At 36.5% G+C, this 20,356-nt stretch overlaps 1 pseudogene; it reads left to right on the forward strand.

The window, feature by feature from the left end:
* Positions 1-2,928: 2,928 nt before the first annotated feature.
* On the forward strand, positions 2,929-3,143 carry LOC122435135 (annotated as a pseudogene).
* Positions 3,144-20,356: the final 17,213 nt, after the last annotated feature.

Consider the following 20,356-nt stretch of genomic DNA (forward strand, 5'->3'; position numbering starts at 1 on the left):
TGATAACCCTATATGCAAAACAGAAAAAGAGACACAGATGTACAGAACAGACTTTTGGACTCTGTGGGAGAAGGCGAGGGTGGGATGTTTCGAGAGAACAGCATCAAAGCATGTATATTATCTATAGTGAAACAGATCACCAGCCCCGGTTGGATGCATGAGACAAGTGCTCGGGCCTGGTGCACTGGGAAGACTCAGAGGGATTGGGTAGAGAGGGAGGTGGGAGGGGGGATCGGGATGGGGAATACATGTAAATCCATGGCTGATTCATGTCAATGTATGACAAAACCCACTACAATAAAAAAAATTGAAGTATAGTTGATTTACAGTGGTGTGTTAACTACTACTGTGCAGCAAAGTGGTTCAGTTATATACCTATATACATTATTTTTTAAAAATATTCTTTTCCATTATGGTCTATCACAGGATATTGAATATAGTTCCCTGTGATATACAGTAGGAATTTGTTCTTTATCCATTCTAGATATAATAGTTTGCATCTGAAAATCCCAACCTTTCATTCCATCCCTCTTCCACCACCCTCCTCCTTGGCAACACCAGTCTGTTCTCTATTTCCCAATTCTGTTTCATAGATAAGTTCATTTGTTCATGTGTGTCATATTTTAGAATACACATATAAGTGATGTCTATGGTATTTGTTTTTCTCTTTCTGACTTACTTCACTTAGTGTGATAGTCTCTAGTTGCATCCATGTTTCTGTAAATGGCATTATTTTTTATGGCCGAGTAGTATTCCATTGTTTATATGTACCACATCTTCTTTATCTATTCATCTGTTGATGGACAATTAGGTTGTTTCCTTGTCTTGGTTATTGTGAATAGTGGTGCTATATTTATTTACTTCTCAGTGGACATTTGGAGTTTTCCTATTTACAGTTTTTTTTTTTTTACTAATTCGAATTAAATTGCTATGAACATTCATGCACATATCTTTCTATGGATGTATTGTTTCTTTTCTCTTGGGAAATATCTAAGAGTGAAATGTCTAGATAATATGATAGGCATGTGTTTAATTTTTAAAGAAACAGCCAACCTGTTTTTTTTTTCCCCAAGCAATAATGTTTATTTATAACCCTGTGATCAGAAAGAGGCCAATTAGAAGCCTTTGAGAGAGGTTGAAATCAAAGGAAAAGGAATGTATTAAAAAATAGAAAAAATACCTACTACGAAAACATAACATTTGTATTTATACATAACCATTCATTTCATATAGATGTCTTTGGTGACACTAGTGATAAAGGACCTGCCTGCTCACTAATGAAGGAGATGCAAGAGACGAGGGTTTGATCCCTGGGTCAGGAAGATCCCCTGGGGGAGGGCATGGCAACCCGCTCCAGCATTCTTGCCTGGAAAATTCCATGGACAGAGGAGCCTGGTGGGCTATAGTCCATGGGTTCACAATGAATTAGACATGACTGACCACAACAGCACAATAGAGGAATAACAAAAAATGGGAGGTAGGAAGCAAATACCCCATCCACCACTCAGTTGGCGCAGAAGACCATAAAGCCAGCTGACAAACATTTTCCCTAGCATCAATCCCTTAGAATTCTTTCTTTCTCTTTATTTTTATCAAGATATAGTTGATATACATTATGTAAATTACAGGTGTACAGCATAGTGATTCAATATTTTCATAGATTATACTGCATTTATATTTACTATTAAATATTTGCTATATTATCTGTGATGTATAATACATCCTTGTAGTTTATTTATTTTATATATAACAGTTTGTACCTCTTAATCCTCTGCCCCTATCTTGTCCCTTCCCCTTTCCTTCCCCACTGATAACCACTGATTTGTTCACTACATCTGTGAACAGATATCAATTTGCTTTTTGTTATATTCGCTAACTTGTTTCTTGTTTTATTTTTTAGATTCCACACATGATATTACATGGTATTTCTCTCTGTGTGTCTGAATTATTACACTTAGCATAAAACCCTCCAAGTCCATCCATGTTGTTGCAAATGGCAAAATTTCATTCTTTTATGGCTGAGTAGTATTCAATTATATATATACATATATATGTGTATATGTATATATATAATTTTCTTTATCCATTCATCTTATGATGGACACTTAGATTGTTTCCGTATCTTGGCAATAGTAAAGATGCTGCTATGAACATTGGGGATGCATGTATCTTTTTGAATTAATGTGTTTTTTTTTCTTCAGATATATACAGAGGAGTAGAATTGCTGGGTCATTTGGTGATTCTATGTTTAGTTTTTTAAGGAACCTCCATATTGTTCTCCACAGTGGCTATACCAATTTACATTCTTATCAACGGTGAGTCAGTGCTCTCTTTTCTCTACGTTCTCAGAGACATTTGTTACTTGTGGTCTACCAAACTGTTTTTTAATGTGTCTGTGACATTTTATATTCCCACCAGCAGTGTATGACAGTTCCAGTCTCTCTATATCCCATTCAATACTTCTGTACATCCCATCCAATACTTAGTGTGGTTAATATTTTTAATTTTACTCATTCTAAAATGTGTGTGATGTTAACACATTGTGGTTTTAATTTGAATTTTCCTGATAATTAATAGTGTTAAACATCTTTTGATGTACTAATTTGTGATTCCTATATCTTTTTTTTTTTTGACTTTTTAATTTTTTAATTTTTTTCATTTATTTTTATTAGTTGGAGGCTAATTACTTCACAACATTGCAGTGGGTTTTGTCATACATTGACATGAATCAGCCACGGAGTTACATGTGTCCCCCATCCCGATCCCCCCTCCCACCTCCCTCTCCACCCGATTCCTCTGGGTCTTCCCAGTGCACCAGGCCCGAGCACTTGTCTCATGCATCCAACCTGGGCTGGTGATCTGTTTCCCTATAGATAATATACAAAATGTCTGTTAAAATTCTTTTCCTGCCCGCGAGCGCCACCCATCGCGCCGGGGGAGGTAGGTCCCGATGGCCCTCGGAGCTGCAGCCACCTTTCACGCCCTCCTTGCCGACGCTATGCTCCAGTTCTTGCTTGGATTTACTCTTGGCAACGTGGTGGGAATATATCTGGCTCAAAACTATGACATACCAAACCTGACTAAAAAACTTGAAGAAATTAAAAAAAGACGTGGACGCTAAGAAGAAACCCCCTAGTTGCTGAAGCCAACTCCACCACTGCCTTCTGGATAAACTGTCTACTGTTCTCCAGGGCCTCCTTTACCATCTGAACCAAAAGCTTTTGTTTTATTTGTTTTTTTTTTTTTTTTCTTTTTCTTTTTGTTGGAGGCTAATTACTTCACAACATTTCAGTGGGTTTTGTCATACATTGATATGAATCAGCCATAGATTTACACGTATTCCCCATCCCGATCCCCCCTCCCACCTCCTTCTCCACCCGATTCCTCTGGGTCTTCCCAGTGCACCAGGCTCGAGCACTTGTCTTTTGTTTTAATCTCCAGCCTCAGCAGTTTTCGTTTTCGCTAGACCTTGCATTGGCTTACAGCACAAAAGGGACCAGAAGTTAAGAACGACCCTTATTTCTCCAACATCCTCACTTCTTCCCTTCCTCCTTCCAGCCTCTTGGAAGGTCCTGAGATTGGAATCATGGTGCTCGATTAGTTATCATACCTTTAGTTAGTAGTCTCTCCCTTATTCTTTGAGATTTCTACTACCTTTTTCAAAAGAAAAATGGATGAGTTTTGTGTAGTTGATGAGATCCAAATAATGCGTGTTTCAGAGTCTGGTAATTATAATGGGTTTTTAAACATTTGGTACTAAATTATGTTGTTTCACAGTAGTAATTAAAATGAAAATCTGGAAGCTAATTTCTGTGAATTATCTACTGATTTTTTATCATCAGGAAGCTCCATAATTGCTAATTTCACCAATAAATCGATTTACTATTCATTAACCAAGAAACTGTGTTCTGAGAACCCTATCAGGAATTGGGGGCATTTAAAAATATTTAAAATAATGGTCTTTGTCTTCAGTAGAATTAATAATCTAGTGTGCCTGTTTTTTCTAGATGTATTTGACCTGGCTCTTTTCAGTTATGAGAATCATAGTTAATGGGATTACAGGTACCTTTGACATTACATGGTAGATCCATGAGATCCATGTTTATAAAGGAAATTTTCTGCATTTTTGCATTAAAAAAGTATGTACATTATAACTTTAGAGTGATTTTCATAAGACTTTGTGTTTTTCTCCTGCAATCAGAAATTACTCTTGTAATTTTTCAAATGCATACTCAGTCCATAAAATTTTTTAGATGTAAAAAAAAAGAAGTTTAAATACACAACTTTCCTCTAGGTCAGTACAAAAGTGATTTGTATTATCCTCCAGCTCCTAGTTCCTCTCACTGGAGTCAGACATTGTTGCTAGTTTCCTGTATCCATTTGAGAGAGATTTTGTGCCTAAATACACACACATACATGGGGGTTTTTATACAAATGATAACAAACTGTATACAGAGTCTTCCCCGGTGGGGATCATCACATAGCAGTATGGAAGGAACAAAGAACTGTTTTCATTCTTTGGCTGCATAAGGTTGTACTGAATGAATATACTATAAAATGCATTTAATCTGCTCCTGAGGAACGCTTAGGTTTTTTTCCTGTCTTGCTACTACAGTGGTAACGTAAAACTTGATGTTATTATGCTTGTCAATGCAGAGGGATAGCTCCATCCTGAAGTGCTAGAAGGGTAATTTGCACTAAATATAAATAAAGTCCCATCTCATTGGGCATTTTGTTTTAGAGAGCTTGTTGGGCAGCTTTGCTGATAATGCCATTTCTGAAGACCTTTTAGCAGAATCAGTAACCTGAAAGAATGGCTTAGAGACCTTTTTTTCAGACAGTGATGCCACTGCCTGTGATGATAAAATGAAGTGATTCTACTTCTCTTGAAAAACATGGATCTTTCATACATGGAGATGAGTTTTGTCCTTGTCGAGTTGTACTGGTGTGTGAGACAGATTAGATCATATTATGGACTGGCTTCTCCCTTGAAGTGTGATCAGGGGCAAGCAGCTTATTTTTCTGAAACTGTTGTACTCTCTGTACCTACCTCAGAGGGCTTCCATGAGAAACAGCTGAAATAATGTGTGTGCAAAGCACAGTGCTTTGCAAATTATCCGATAAATAGTAGATACTAGTCCAAAAAAAAATTCTTTTCCTATTTGATGTTTAATGTTTATTATTGCATTATTGAGTTTTGTGATTTTATTTTATGTTGGTTTGTTTATTTGCTTCCTGAGTTTGTGTGTGTGTGTGTGTGTGTGTGTGTGTGTGTGTGTGTGTGCATGTGTGTATTCTGGATACATGTCCTTTATCAGGTGTGATATGAAAATATTTTCTTTCTGTAGCTTATTTTTTTTTTATTCTCTGAACAGTGTTTTTCAAGGAGAATAGCTTTAATTTTGATAATGTCCAGTTGTTATGAACCATGTTTTTGCTGTCATATATAAGAAGTCTTTGCCTCCCTGAAGGTCATAAAATTTTTCCCTATATTTTATTTCAGATATTTTATAGTTTTAAATTTTGTATTTAATTTAATGATGCATTTTGAAAAAAAAATGTATGTAATGTGAGATGTGGGCTTCCCAGGTGGCTCGGATGGTAAAGGATCTGACTGCAATGCAGGAGACACAGGTTGGGAAGATCCTCTGGAGGAAGGCATGGCAACCCACTCCAGTATTCTTGCCTGGGAAATCCCACGGACAGAGGAGCCCACAGTCCATGTGGTTGCAAGAAAGTCTGACACAACTTAGCAATGAGAGGTGCTAACAATGAGAGGTGTATTTCAAAGATAGGAAGAAAAGGGCTATATTGGTGATCTCTATGAATGTTAGGCATTTCTCCTCCAACTATTTTAAGCTCTCTAAACTCTCACTTTCTACACCACAGTACTCACTTTCAGAGTGTATTAAACCCAAGACAGAGAGTACAAGAGGTAAAAAATATGTTAAACCCACTGTCAGTTCCCTGGTATTTTGAATTTGGTTGTCCTTTCTCAATTTGCCCCCTGCTATTTATATTTCAAAGTCCTCAGCTTCTCCAGTCATTCTTTCCCAGCTGTAGTTGTATTCAGTGGCAGAGATGGGTGGCATGTTTTCATTTTGTATTACCTGAAATCAGAATCAACATTCCCATTTCCGCATGTTTCTATCACTGTGTTCACCTCACAAGCACACACATAGCTTACAAAACAACTCCCTATTCTTCGGTGGGCTAAATATAAATATTGATCAGTCCAGAAGCCAATAGCCAAGTCTTTCTTTGGATGCCAGAAGCACCAAAAAGTAAAGATGCATAAAATATACTCTATTGTTCAATGAATAAGCCCTGTATATATGAAAGAAAAGTGAAAGTGTTAGTTGCTCAGTCGTGTCTAACTCTTTATGATTCCATGGACTATAGCCCACCAGGCTCCTCTGTCCATGGGATTTTTCAGGCAAGAATACTGGAGTGGGTTGCCATTTCCATTTACTCCTGACCCACGGACTGAATCTGGGTCTCTTGTGTTTCCTGCATTGCAGTCAGATTCTTTACTTTCTGAGCCACCAGGGAAGCCCCAATAATGCAATGAGAGAATTCTGTTTCTCACAAGTGTGCACACAAAACTGTCGCTTGTTTTTTTTTTTTAATGTACATTTTACTCTGCTAAGTAGTTCAATTGCATACGTATCTGCTGGACTCTCAATCCGGATAAACAGAATGTTTTCTCATTGCATACCATCTGTGCCAATAACTTACCCCAAACTTCTCAATTTTAAGGAAAGATTTTTTTAAACTTCTCATTTAGTATAATATTTCCTTTTATCCTAAAATTCCAAATATAATTGAATTTTCTCTTTTAACACAAAGACAGGTTTATATAAAGATGATATATAAATACATCTGAAGAAAATTACTTTTGAAAAATACTCTGGGATTAGAAGTATCTCAGACTGTAGCCCAAGTTCTATATTGCTCACCAAAGAACAGAAGTGACAAAGGCCTTTTAAGAGAAATCTCACAGAAAAATAAATATATTCTTAGTGTATAGTACAATGATTTTTAAATTTGAAACTTGAAATATCTTCCAAAGTTCCTGAAATGGAAGAGTCCACAAAAAATATTTCTACTTTTCTCTTCCTGATAATTATTTATATTAAGTCATCCTGATTATTTATATTTATATTAAGTCATCCTGGAAAACTCATGAGATTTGAACTGCTTTATTTTTCTTTTTGAGGTTAATACAGCAGATGTGTTAAGCACTTTTTAAATGTTTTTTAGGTTAGAATCAATAAAAAAATAAGACTTGGGTGACAGAAAATGGTGAAAAAGAAAGTCGCTCATTTGTGTCTGACTCTTTGTAACCCCTTGGAATTCTCCAGGCCAGAATACTGGAGTGGGTAGCCTTTCCCTTCTCCAGGGGATCTCCCCAACCCAGGGATAGAACCCAGGTCTCCCACATTGCAGAGAAATTCTTTACCAGTTGAGCCACAAGGGAAGTCCACACAGTGAGAACATCAAAATGTTAGCTTTATTCCTAATACTTAACCAAAGTGCTTGCAAATAATTCCCCCTTGAGCTAGACAAATTTAGTTATCCAATCTCTGTTACTGCTAGAAAATTGCTGCCTTCCTCATCTCCTAGCACCATAGAACAAGTCCATTTTAACTTACAGCATAAAGAAAGCCAGAATGAATCCTCATTGTAGACAGTAAGATCCAAAGGCAGAAGACAAGACTGATCTAGGAATACTCAATTTCTTCTCCAAAGCTCACCAATCATCCTCTCCAAGGGAGGGAAGCTTAGGGAGAGAGATCAGGAGTGTAACTGTGAAATCCTTCAATGTGGAAAAAAGTAGCCAGTGAAATGGAGGACCTTTAATCCACCTTCATTCCAATGTTTCATAAGGTCTTTGCTCTTTTAACTCACATATCTTAATCATTAATTAAACTTATGGTAAGTCAAGTGTGTAGCCACATACCCCATCACCATATTTTATTAGAGTTGTCTTTTCACTCAACATATGAAAACTTTTATTAATAATTTCCAATTGAGCCCTGTGCTCCTGGTGCTATAGTTAGTAGTACCATAGATTCATTCTGGATTTTGTCTAGCCACCTGGCCACCATGCTCTCATTAGCAAGATTTCCCACACCTATAGCAGTAAATTATTCATTTACAAAGATAGTCTTTGTAGTTCTAGTCTCTCTCTCCTATTTCTCATCCTCCCTTACATCCACCTATGTTGTAATAAAGTTCATCAGAAGTTCTAATATTAGATCACATTTAGATAGACCAACAATAAAATGACCAGAATATAGAGATGCTCTGAATTTGAAAACAAACAAACAAAAAAAACCTCTCCTTTCTCTTTATGAATTTCCCATAAATAAATAAACTCCAAAGAAGTTAATAAAAATTAATTTGCTCCTGTGTCAAATTAAATTAAAATCCAAGGATTTTAGGGGCTTCCCAGATGGTGCTAGTGGTAAAGAACACACCTGCCAACACAGGAGATGGAAGAGACACAGGTTTGAGCCCTGAATCAGGAAGATCTCCTGGAGGAGGGCATGGCAACTCACTCCAGGATTCTTGCCTGGAGAATCCCATGGACAGAGGAGCCTGGTGGGCTATAGTCCATAGGGTCACAAAGAGTTGTACACAGCTGAAGTGACTTAGTATGCATGCACTAAGATCTTAAGCTCTTCCATCATATTTTACTTTCTATTTAATTTTCGCCAAAGGTGTTGCTGATGCTTGGATAATGCTGAGCTTATGTCAAAAGCTCCATCCTCCGATGTATCTCATTGGAATGAGTATAGTGCTTTAAAAAAAATCACTCTATTGAGATATGATTGACATAAAAAGCTGTACATTTTCCACCCATACAACTTTGAGTTTGGAGGTAAGTATACAGCCATGAAAACATGGCCACTATCTGTTATAAATATGTCCATCACCTCCAACAGTTTTTTCCTGTCTTCTTTATTACTATCATTTTTGTGATAAAAACACTTAACATATGATCTAGCCTCTTAGCAAATTTTTCAGTATTAAATGTATTATTAGCTCTAGGAACTATGCTCTATGGTAGACCTCCAGGACTTATTCATCTTGCTTAACTGTTTGTACCCTTTGATTCATGCCTTTCTGTTGATAAAGCATTTTTAAGCCTCAGAAATCACAGGAGTTGAATGACAGGTTTCTCAGGAGCTTCACTTTTTTAAAAAGTACAAATAAAGAGCAGATCTCAAGAGATTTGATTTCCATTTCCTTCATTTAACAAATATATTGAGGGTACCTCTTATGTGCCAGGCACTGCTCAGAGCATTAGGTATTAAGCAGAAATAAAAGAGCAAAAATTTCATTGAAGCTGGTCCTGAAGCTGACATTCCAGCTCATAGTAAGTACAAGTAGAAAACAAGCAAATTCCAGATTTTTAAGGGAATAATGCCATGGAAAATTATGTTCCATGTAGCACAGTACATGTTGTTGCCAAAGACCATAGCAACAACTGAATGGTACTTGATGAAAAGAGGGGACATGGACACAATCTTAGCTTCAGTACTTCCAGTCATTTATGTAGCCTGTTTAGATGATAAAGCTGAATTGTAAATTCAATGAAAGAAATCTCCTTTAAAGAAGGCAATATGAAAAAAAAAGTCAATATGGAATCATATTATTTAAACATCTGTGGTTGGTTAGGAAAGATCTACTCATGAATACTGAACTCTGACTCCTCTATCAGAGGTGTCATTTGAGACACTGTTATCTTCTAAGATTAGAAATTTGGAATTACTGGCAGCCTCAATGACAAGTTCTTACATGAAGGGCACTTGGTTATTAAGTATGTTTACATCTTCTTAATTTCAATTTCTACTCCATGTTTCTCATATGATGATACATAGTACATGTGGGTTTTGTTTAGTGAAGTACTTTCTAGGCTCTTCTATGAGTGTACATTTTTATTATATGCCAAAATAGAGTATGAACTCCTTATTGCCTAATTCAGACATAAATTGAAGAAAGTAGGGAAAAACCACTAGACCATCCAGGTATGACCTAAATCAAATCCCTTATGATTATACAGTGGCAGTGACAAATAGATTCAAGGGATTAGATCTGATAGAAAGAGTGCCTGAATAACTACGGATGGAGCTTCATGACATTGTACAGGAGACAGGGATCAAGACCATCCCCAAGAAAAAGAAAGGCAAAAAAGAAAAATGGTTGTCAGAGGAGGTCTTACAAATAGCTGTGAAAAGAAGAGAAATGAAAAACAAAGGAGAAAAGGAAAGATACACCCATTTGAATGCTGAGTTCCAAAGAAGAGCAAGGAGAGATAAGAAAGCCTTCCTCAGTGAGCAGTGCAAAGAAATAGAAGAAAACAATAGAATGGGAAAGACTAGAGATCTCTTCAAGAAAATTAGAGATACCAAGGGAACATTTCATGGAAAGTTGGGCACAATAAAAGACAGAAATGGTATGGACCTAACAGAGGCAGAAGATATTAAGAAGAGGTGGCAAGAATACACAGAAGAAGTATACAAAAAAGATCTTCATGACCCAGATAACCACGATGGTGTGATCACTCACCTAGAGCCAGACATCCTGGAATGTGAAGTCAAGTGGGCCTTAAGAAGCATCACTTCGAACAAAGCTAGTGGAGGTGATGGAATTCCAGTTGAGTTATTTCAAATATTAAAAGACAATGCTGTGAAAGTGCTACACTCAATATGCCAGCAAATTTAGAAAACCCAGCAGTGGCCACAGGACTTGAAAAGATCAGTTTTCATTCCAATCCCAAAGAAAGGCAATGCCAAAGAATGTTCAAACTACTGCACAATTGCATTCATCTTACATGCTAGCAAAGTAATGCTCAAAATTCTCCAAGAGAGGCTTCAACATTACGTGAACCATGAACTTCCAGATGGTCAAGCTGGATTTAGAAAAAGTAGAGGAAACAGATCAAATTGCCAATATCCGCTGGATCATCGAAAAAGCAAGAAAGTTCCAGAAAAACATCTACTTCTGCTTTACTGACTATGCCAAAGCCTTTGACTGTGTGGATCACAACAGACTTTGGAAAATTCTGAAAGAGATGGGAATACCAGATCACCTGACCTGCCCCTTGAGAAATCTGTATGCAGGTTGGGAAACAACAATTAGAACTGGACATGGAACAACAGACTGGTTCCAAATCAGGAAAGGAGTACACAAAGGCTGTATATTATCACCCTGCTTATTTAACTTACATGCAGAGTACATCATGAGAAACGCTGGGATAGATGAAGCACAAGCTGGAATCAAGATTGCCTGGAGGAATATCAATAACCTCAGATATGCAGATGACACCACCCTTATGGCAGAAATTGAAGAAGAACTAAAGAGCCTCTCAATGAAAATTAAAGAAGAGTGAAAAAGTTGGCTTAAAGCTCAACATTCAGAAAACTAAGATCATGGCATCTGGTCCCATCACTTCATGGCAAATAGATGGGGGAACAGTGGAAACAGTGACAAACTTTATTTTTTGGGCTCCAAAATCACTGCCGATGGTGATTGCAGCCATGAAATTAAAAGACGCTTTCTCCTTAGAGGAAAAGTTATGACCAAACTAGACAGCATATTAAAAAGCAGAGACATTACTTTGCCAACAAAGGTCGGTCTAGTTAAAGCAATAGTTTTTCCAGTAGTCATGTATGGATGTGAGAGTTGGACTATAAAGAAAGCTGAGTGCCAAAGAATTGATGCTTTTGAACTGTGGTGTTGGAGAAGACTCTTGAGAGTCCCTTGGACTGCAAGGAGATCCAACCAGTCCATCTTAAAGGAAATCAGTCCTGAATATTCACTGGAAGGACTGATGCTGAAGCTGAAACTCCCATACTTTGGCCACCTGATGTGAAGAACTGACTCATTTGAAAAGACCCTGATGCTGGGAAAGATTGAAGGCAGGAGGAGAAAGGGATGACAGAGAATGAGATGGTTGCATGGCATCACCAACTCAATGGACATGAGTCTGAGTAAACTCTGGGAGTTCGTGATGGACAAGGAGGCCTGGCATGCTGCAGTCCATGGGGTTGCAGAGTCAGACGCAGGTGAGTTACTGAACTGAACTGAACTGATAATAGTTGTTACCACATATTTATACAAAGGAATTGTAGAGCCATATGAAATCTGATCAGAACAAATATTAGTTCAATGAGGTCACAGGATAAAGGACTAACATACAGAAATCAATTGTATTTTTAGATGATGACCATGGACATGCAGAAACCAAAATTGAAAATTTATATATAATTTACTATAATTGCAAGTAAAGTGAAATACTTAGATATACACTTTTCAAAACATGTACAGGATCTGTATGCTGATAATTACAAAATGCTCGTGAAAGAAATACAAGCTACATAAATGGAGAGAAATATGGTATCCATGGATTGCATGAGTCAACGTAGTAAAGATGTGAATTTATCTATAGACTTTTTGCAATTCCTATAAAAATCTCACTAGTCTTTTGTAGACGAAGACAACCTTATTCAAAATTGTATACATAAAGGCACAGGATTTAGTAGAGCCAAAACAATTTTGTAAAGAAGAATAACACCACTCTATCCAATGGGTGTGTGTCTATATCTATACCATAATGAAGATACTGTTGTACTGGTGGGGACATAGATACAAAGTTCAAGGGAATAGAATTGACAACCCAGAAATAGACTCATACAACTATGTCCAACTGATTTTTTACAAAGTTGCAAAACAAACCACTTTTCAACAAGTAGCATGGAGCAAAATAAGTAAACTGTCACCTAAACATCATACCTTATTAAAAAGCTTTACCCAAAATGGAGCACAGCTTTAAATGTAAAACCTAAAACTATAAAGTCTCTGGAAAAAGATAATGCATAAGGAAAAATCTTTGGGAAATAAGGCTAAGCAGTGTTCTTAGTTCTTACACTAACATCACAGTGAAAAAAAGGAAAAAAAATGGATCAATTAGATGTCATTTAAATTGAAAGCTTTTGCTCTTGAAAGTCCATGTGAAGAGGATGAAAAGAAAAGCTACAAACATGACAAATATTTGCACAGTACACATCCAATGAAGAGCTAGTGTTTAGATTATATTAGAGAACTCTGAAAACTCAACAGTAAATAGAAGCTAGAAAGTAGGCCAAAGATATGAATAGACATTTTACCAAACAGAGTATACAGGTACAAAACAAGCACATGAAAAGGTATTCAATATATTTAAACATCGGAAAAATGCAAGTGAAATCCACAATATTGCTATGTACTTAATAAGAAAGGCTATAACTTCCAATATATTATTTCAAAGAACTGGTGAAAGCAGGCATTATCATCTGGCTTCTGATCTCAGGGGAAAAGAGTTCAGTCTTTCCATCAGATGTATATTAGGTGTGTATTTTTCTTAGAAAACTTTCATCAGGTTGAGGAAGTTCTTTACTATTCTGAGATTGTTGAGTGTTTTTATCATGATAGGGTGTTGAAAATTGTTGATATTTTTTTCTACATTAGTAGAAATGATCATTTGGGGTTTTTTCCCTTTATTCTATTAAGATGATGTATTACAGTGCTTGATTTTTGTATGATGAACTGCCCTTGAATTCCTGAGACAAATTCCATTTGGTCATAGTGTCTAATCTCCTTAATTTGCTGTTGTATTTAGTTTGCCTGAATATTCATTGTAAGGACTGAAGCTGAAGCTGGAGCTCCAATATTTTTGCCACCTGAAATGAAGTGGGGACTCACTGGAAAAACCTCTGATGCTGGGAAAGATTGAGGGCAGGAGGAGAAGGGGGCGACAGAGGATAAGATGGTTGGATGGCATCACTGACTCAATGGACATGAGTTTGAGCAAACTCCAGGAGATAGTGATGGGCAGGGAAGGCTGGTATGCTGCAGTTTATGGGGTTGCAAAGAGTCAGACATGACTCAGTGACTGAACAAAAATTCAGTTTGCTAGTCTTTTTTGGAAGATGTTTGCATTTATATTCATAGGGATATTAGTCTGTAGTTTTCATGTGATGTTTTTGTCTGGCTTTAGGTACAGGGTCATGCTGGCTTCACAAAATGAAGAAGGAAGAATTTCCTCTTTTTTCAAAGATTCTGAGAAGGATAAATATCTATTATTCTTTAAAAATTTGGTCTATTTCACCAGTGAAGACTGGTCATGGGCTTTTCTTACTTGAGAAAAATTTTATTACTTATTTTAATAACCTTATTTATTACAGAGCTATGCATATTTTCTACTTCTTCCTGAATCACTCAAAAATATCTATTTTATTTGGAGGATAATTACAACATTGTGATGTTTCTTGTCATATATCAATACGAATCAGCCATAGGTATATGTGTGTCCCCTCCATTCTAGGACATGAAAGCAACCTAGATTTCCATTGGCAGATGAATGGATAAGGAAGTTGTGATAAATATACTACACAATAGAATATTACTCAGCTATCAAAAGTAATGCATTTGAGTAAGCTCTAGTGAGGTGGATGAACTTAGCACCTATTATACAGACTGAATCACTTTTGATAGTTTATTTCTAAGAATTTGTCCATTGCAGGTAACATACAATTTGTTGACATCCAGTTATTCATAGTATTCTTATTACCCTTCTGATTTCTATAAGTTCAGTAGTAATGTACTCCCTTTTATTTCTGGTTTTAGCAATTTTCATCTTCTTTTTTGATTAGTCAGTCTACATAAAAGTTTCTCAATTCTGTTGATCTTTTCAAAGAACCAGTTTTGGCTTTGTTGATTCTTTCCATTGTTTTTCTATTCTTTATTTTTATATCTCTGCTGTAAGTTTAATTATTTTCTTTCTTTTGTTAGTCTTGCATTTAGTTTGCTCTTCTATTTATAGTTCTTTAATACATGAAGTTAAATTATTGATTTGATACCTTTCTTTTTATTATAGACAATTATGGTAATAATCTTCTCTTTGAGCCTTGCATGTTTTGCACCTCATAATTTTTATATATTGTTCTTTTTCACTTTTTCACTCATCTCAACTTCACTTTTAAATTTCTCTTGTGTTTTCTTTTTGAGCCAGTGGTTGTTTAAGTGTCTGTTTCATAATTTTCACACCTTTGTGAATTTTCAAGTTTTATTTCTGTTACTGATTTCTAGTTATATTCTTTCATGTTCAGAAAATATACTTTGTATGATTTCAATCTTTTTACATTTATTGAGGCTTGTTTTGTTGTTTAATATATGATTTATCCTGGATTCATGTGCACTTGAGATGAGTGTGTGCTCCACTGTTGTATGGTAAAGTGTTATATATATATATATATATATATTTTATGTTTTGTTGGTTTATAGTGAGTGAAGTCGCTCAGTTGTGTCCGACTCTTTGCAACCCCATGGACTGTAGCCTACCAGGCTCCTCTGTCCATGGAATTTTCCATGCAAGAGTACTGGAGTGGGTTGCCATTTCCTTCTCCAGGGGATATTCCCAACCCAGGGATTGAACCCTGGTCTCCCGCACTGCAGGCAGGCACTTTACCATCTTAGCCACCTGGGTTTATAGTGTTGTTCAAATCTTCTATTTTTTTACTGATCATTTTTGTAATTCTATCCATTATTGTAAGTAGGACATAGAAGACTATATTATTGTAGACTCTATTTTCCCCTTAAATTCTATCAATTTTTGTTTCATATATTTTGGGGTTTTATTTTTACCTGTGTATATGTTTTTAACTGTCAAATATTCTTTCTTACCTGACTCCTTTATAAATATAATGTCCTTCTTTGTATCTTAATTTTTAAAATCTAATATTAATATGAACAACTAACTCTCTTTTGGTTATTCTACTCAGGTTTATTTTATTTTTTTCTGCTGTTGTATATTGTAGTTTTCTGCTTAGTGACTTTTCTAATCTTTCTGTCTTTGCAAAGAGTGTATTGTTTGCTGTGTGTGGTCACTGAAGTCTCTGTTCAATTAGCCTAGTGGCCAGCTAGTATTTTGACAGAGATTTCCTTAAAGGCCTGGAGTCAATAGAAAAAGAGAAAATACAAGTAGAAGAAAGAGGAGGAGGAGAGGGGGAGGAGGAAGGAAGAAGAGGAAGAAGGAGATGAGGAGAAGGAGGAGGAAGAGAAGGAAGAGGTAGAGGAGGAGGAAAGGAACAAAGCACAAACAAATAAGCAAGAAAACCTCTCCTGTTCTTCGTGCACTGACTCTGAGTGGGGGCATGCTTTCAGTGCTTAGCCAGGCCATTAAGAAGTCAGCCTTAGGTTTTACTTCCTGCTTATACTGAGGCTTAAGACTGAGCAGAGGTTAAAGCTCGGGCCTTCTTAGGTCTTTTGTAACTATGCATCTATTCTTGGGTATGCATGTGTCCTTCGAGAGTTCTCAATATAAACAAGAGCATTTCAAAACCCTTATTCCTCGAAATATCTCCTTCCCCAGCTTCTTCCTTGCAAGACTTTTCAGTTTGTCTGCTTCTTGCCATGTCTGTTGTTCCTTGCCCCAGATGGTGACTTGTATACCTTTACATGTGTGCTTGGTTGCTCAGTCATGTCCAACTGTTTGTGACCCCATGGACTGTAGCCCACCAGGCTCCTCTGCCCATGGAATTTTCTAGGCAAGAGTACTGGAGCAGGTTGCCATTCCCTTCTCCAGGGGATCTTCCCAAACCAGGGATTGAACCCGGGTTTCCCACATTGTAGGCGGATTCTTTACTGTCTGAGCTACCAGAGAAGCTTTTGTCCCTTTGCATGTTTTTGACATATACCACCAGAGAGGCTACTCAAAACCTTGAGGAGGTTCTGAGGGATGCAAAACAAAGTTTTAGGAAGCCTCAGAACAGCTCTCAGGGAGCTGCCAGACAGGTTCACAATACACAGCCACATTTCTCTGAACACAAGATTCATGTTGCTGCTCTGGCACTAGCAAGCCATATCAGGCATGTGGACTATCATCCTTATGGACATCTCCAAGCTGACAAATGGCAGATGATAATCAGGTAAATAAAAATGTTTCAACACGCTCTTACCAGCAATTAACAACTTCTTTCTTCTTTAAGGACTCTCCAGGTGTCATGTTTTTAAAATTATGGTTAAAAAAGCCACATAACATAAAGTTTAACATCAGAACTATCAGTAATTGTGCAGTTCAGCAGGGCTACATATATTCATATTCTTGAGAAACAGATTTCCAGAACTTTATTATCTTGCCAAACTGAAACTTTGTATCTCTTACGTAACGATTCCCCTTTGCCTTGTCCTGTAGCTACTGGTAACTCCCATTCGACTTATATTTCTATGAATTTGATTATTTTAAATACATAGTGGAAGTGGAGAAGATGCTTGAGAGTACCTTGGACTGCAAGGAGATCCAACTTTAGTCATTACTGTGGAAAAAATGTGTAAATGACATCATATGTGAGGGCAGTTCATGTACCATAAATCTTAAAAATTCAGTTAGACCTAGGTTAAGATCTTAGTATTTATTTTCACATCAAGTTTTTTTAAAAAATAGTTCTTCTAACTTCTTTTTTAAAATCTTGTTTCAAGCTAAGATAAACAGTTAATTGGCTTCAGATTTAAACTTTTAATTATGTATGCAGGCATATGTCATTTTATTGTATTTCACTTTATTGTGCTTCACAGATATTGTGTTTTTAACTGAAGCATAGTTGATTTAAAATATTTTTAGTTTCAGGTGCACACATAGTGATTTGGATATTTCTGCAGGTTATATACCATTATAAGTTATTACAAGATATGAAAAAAAAGTTATTACAAGATATGGAATATAATTCCATATCTGTGCTACACAGTAAATCCTTTTTGCTTATTTATTTTATGTGTAGTAGTTTGTATTTTCTAATCCTGAATTCCTCATTTGCCCTTCCGTCTCCCCTTTGGTAACCACTAGTTTGTGTTCCATGACAGAAACAGACTCACAGGTTTCTTACATACACATTCATTTGCATTACTTTTTAGCTTCCACATGTAAGTGATACCATATAATATTTGTCTTTGACTGGCTTATTTTATTAAGCATAATATTCTCTAGGTCCATTCATGTTGCTGTAAATGAAATATTGTGCTAAGTCGCTTCAGTCATCCAACTCTTTGTGACCCAAAGGACTGTAACTCACCAGGCTCCTCTGTCCACCATATTCTCCAGGTAAGAATACTGGAGTGGGTTGCCATGCCCCTTTCCAGAGAATCTTCCCAACTCAGGGATCGAACCCATGTCTCTTAGGTCTCCTACATTGGCAGACAGGTTCTTTACCACTAGTGCCACCTGGGAAGCCCCATTTTCCTTATAAACATACTTGGATATGTATTTTCTTACATACTTGAATATGTAAGAAAATGAAATATTATATTGTATCTTTTACAAACTGAAGGTTTGTGGCAACCCTGAGTCAAGCAAATCCATCAGCACTATTTTTCCAGCAGCATTTGCTCACTTTGTGTCTCTGTCACATTCTGGTTAATTCTCACAGTATTTCAAACATTTTAATTATTATTATATTTGCTATGGTGATCTGTGATCACTGATCTCTGATATTACTAATGTAATTGTTTTGGGATTCCATGAACTCATTAAGATGGCAATCTTAATAAATGTGTGTATTCTCATCGCTTGACCAACTGGTCATTCTTCTGTCTCTATTCCTTTTCTTAGGCCTCCCTTTTCTCCGAAACACAACATTTAAAATTAGGTTAATCAATAATTCTACAATGGTGTCTAACTGTTCAAGTGAAAAGAAAAGTCACTTGTTCCTCACTTTAAATCGAAAGGTAGAAGTAATTAAGCTTATTGAGAAAGGTGTGATTTTTCTCTCACTTTAAATCAAAAGCTAGAAATGATTAAACTTAGTAAGGAAGGTGTGTTTTGAAGGTTGAGATAGGCTGAAAGCTAGGCCTCTTGTGCCAAACATCAGCCAAGTTGTGAGGGCAAAGGAAACATTTTTGAAGGAAATTAAGAGTACTGCTCCAGTGAACACATGAATGATAAGCAAGTGAAACAGCCTTATTACTGATATGGAAAAAGTTTCAGTGGTCTGGATGGAAGATCACACCAGTCACATTTCCTTAAGCTAAAGCCTAATTCAGAACAAGATCTTATCTTGAATTTTGTGAAGGCTGAGAGAGGTGAGGAAACTGTAGAAGAGTTTGAAACTAGAAGTTGGTTCATGAAGTTTAAGGAAAGAAACCATCTTAGTAACATCAAAGTGCAAGGTGAAGCAGCAAGTCCTGATGTAGAAGTTGCAGCAAGTTATCCAGACCATCTAGCTAAGAAAATTAATGAAGGCAGGTACATGAAACAACAGATTTTCAATGTAGAGGAAACAGTCTTATGTTGAAAGAAGATGCCATCTAGGATTTTCATAGCTAGAGAAAAGTCAATACCTGGCTTCAAAGCTTCAAAGGACAGGCTAACTCTCTTATTATGGGCTTACACAACTGGTGACTTTAAGTTGAAACTAGTGCTCACTTACTATTATGAAAATCCTAGGGCCCTTAAGAATTATGCTAAATCTAACCTGCCTGTGCTCTATAAATGGAACAACAAAGTCTGGAAGACAGCACAACTGTTTGCATGGTTTAGTGAATATTTTAAGCCCTCTGTTGAGACCTACTGCTCAGAAAAAAAAAAAAAGATTCCCTTCAAAATATTATGGCTATTGACAATGCACCTGGTCATCCAAGATCTCTGGTGGAGATGTGCAATGAGAAACTGTTCTTGAAAGAAAGTCAATCAATGTGGCAAATTTCATTGTTCTTAGTCTAAGGAATTGCAACAATCACCACAACCTTCAGCAACCACCACCCTGATCAATCAGCAGTCAACATCGAGGCAAGACCCTCCATTAGCAAGAAGATTATGGCTTGTTGAAGGCTCAGATGATGGTTTGCATTTTTTAGCAGTAAAATATTTTAAAATTAAGGCATGTACATTTTTTAGACAGAAAACTATTGCACACTTAATACTACATTATAGAGTAAATATGTCTTTAATATGCCCTGGGGAACAGAAAAATTTGTGTGACTAGCTTTGGTGTAATATTTATTTTATTGAGGTGGTCTGGCACTGAGCGGACAATACCTCTGAGATATGCCTGTATTTAACCATATTTGGGTAATTGTCATATTTACCTAACTGGAGTCTTTTTTATGTAACACATCTCTAAATTCTTAAATCCTGGTTCATTTACTCCTTCTAGGAACTTGGAATGACTTACCAGTCAGCATTTATATTACTGAAACTTATTGGAGCTACTCTATGAATAGACCAGATGACAAAGCTTGCCTGGCTTATAACTATGTTTTTGGAGATACAGAAGTCAGAACAAAGTGCTTAAATTTCCTACAGATTATATCAAAC

The sequence above is a fragment of the Cervus canadensis genome, chromosome X, assembly GCF_019320065.1.
Source record: "Cervus canadensis isolate Bull #8, Minnesota chromosome X, ASM1932006v1, whole genome shotgun sequence".
In the NCBI taxonomy this organism is placed as follows: Eukaryota; Metazoa; Chordata; class Mammalia; order Artiodactyla; family Cervidae; genus Cervus; species Cervus canadensis.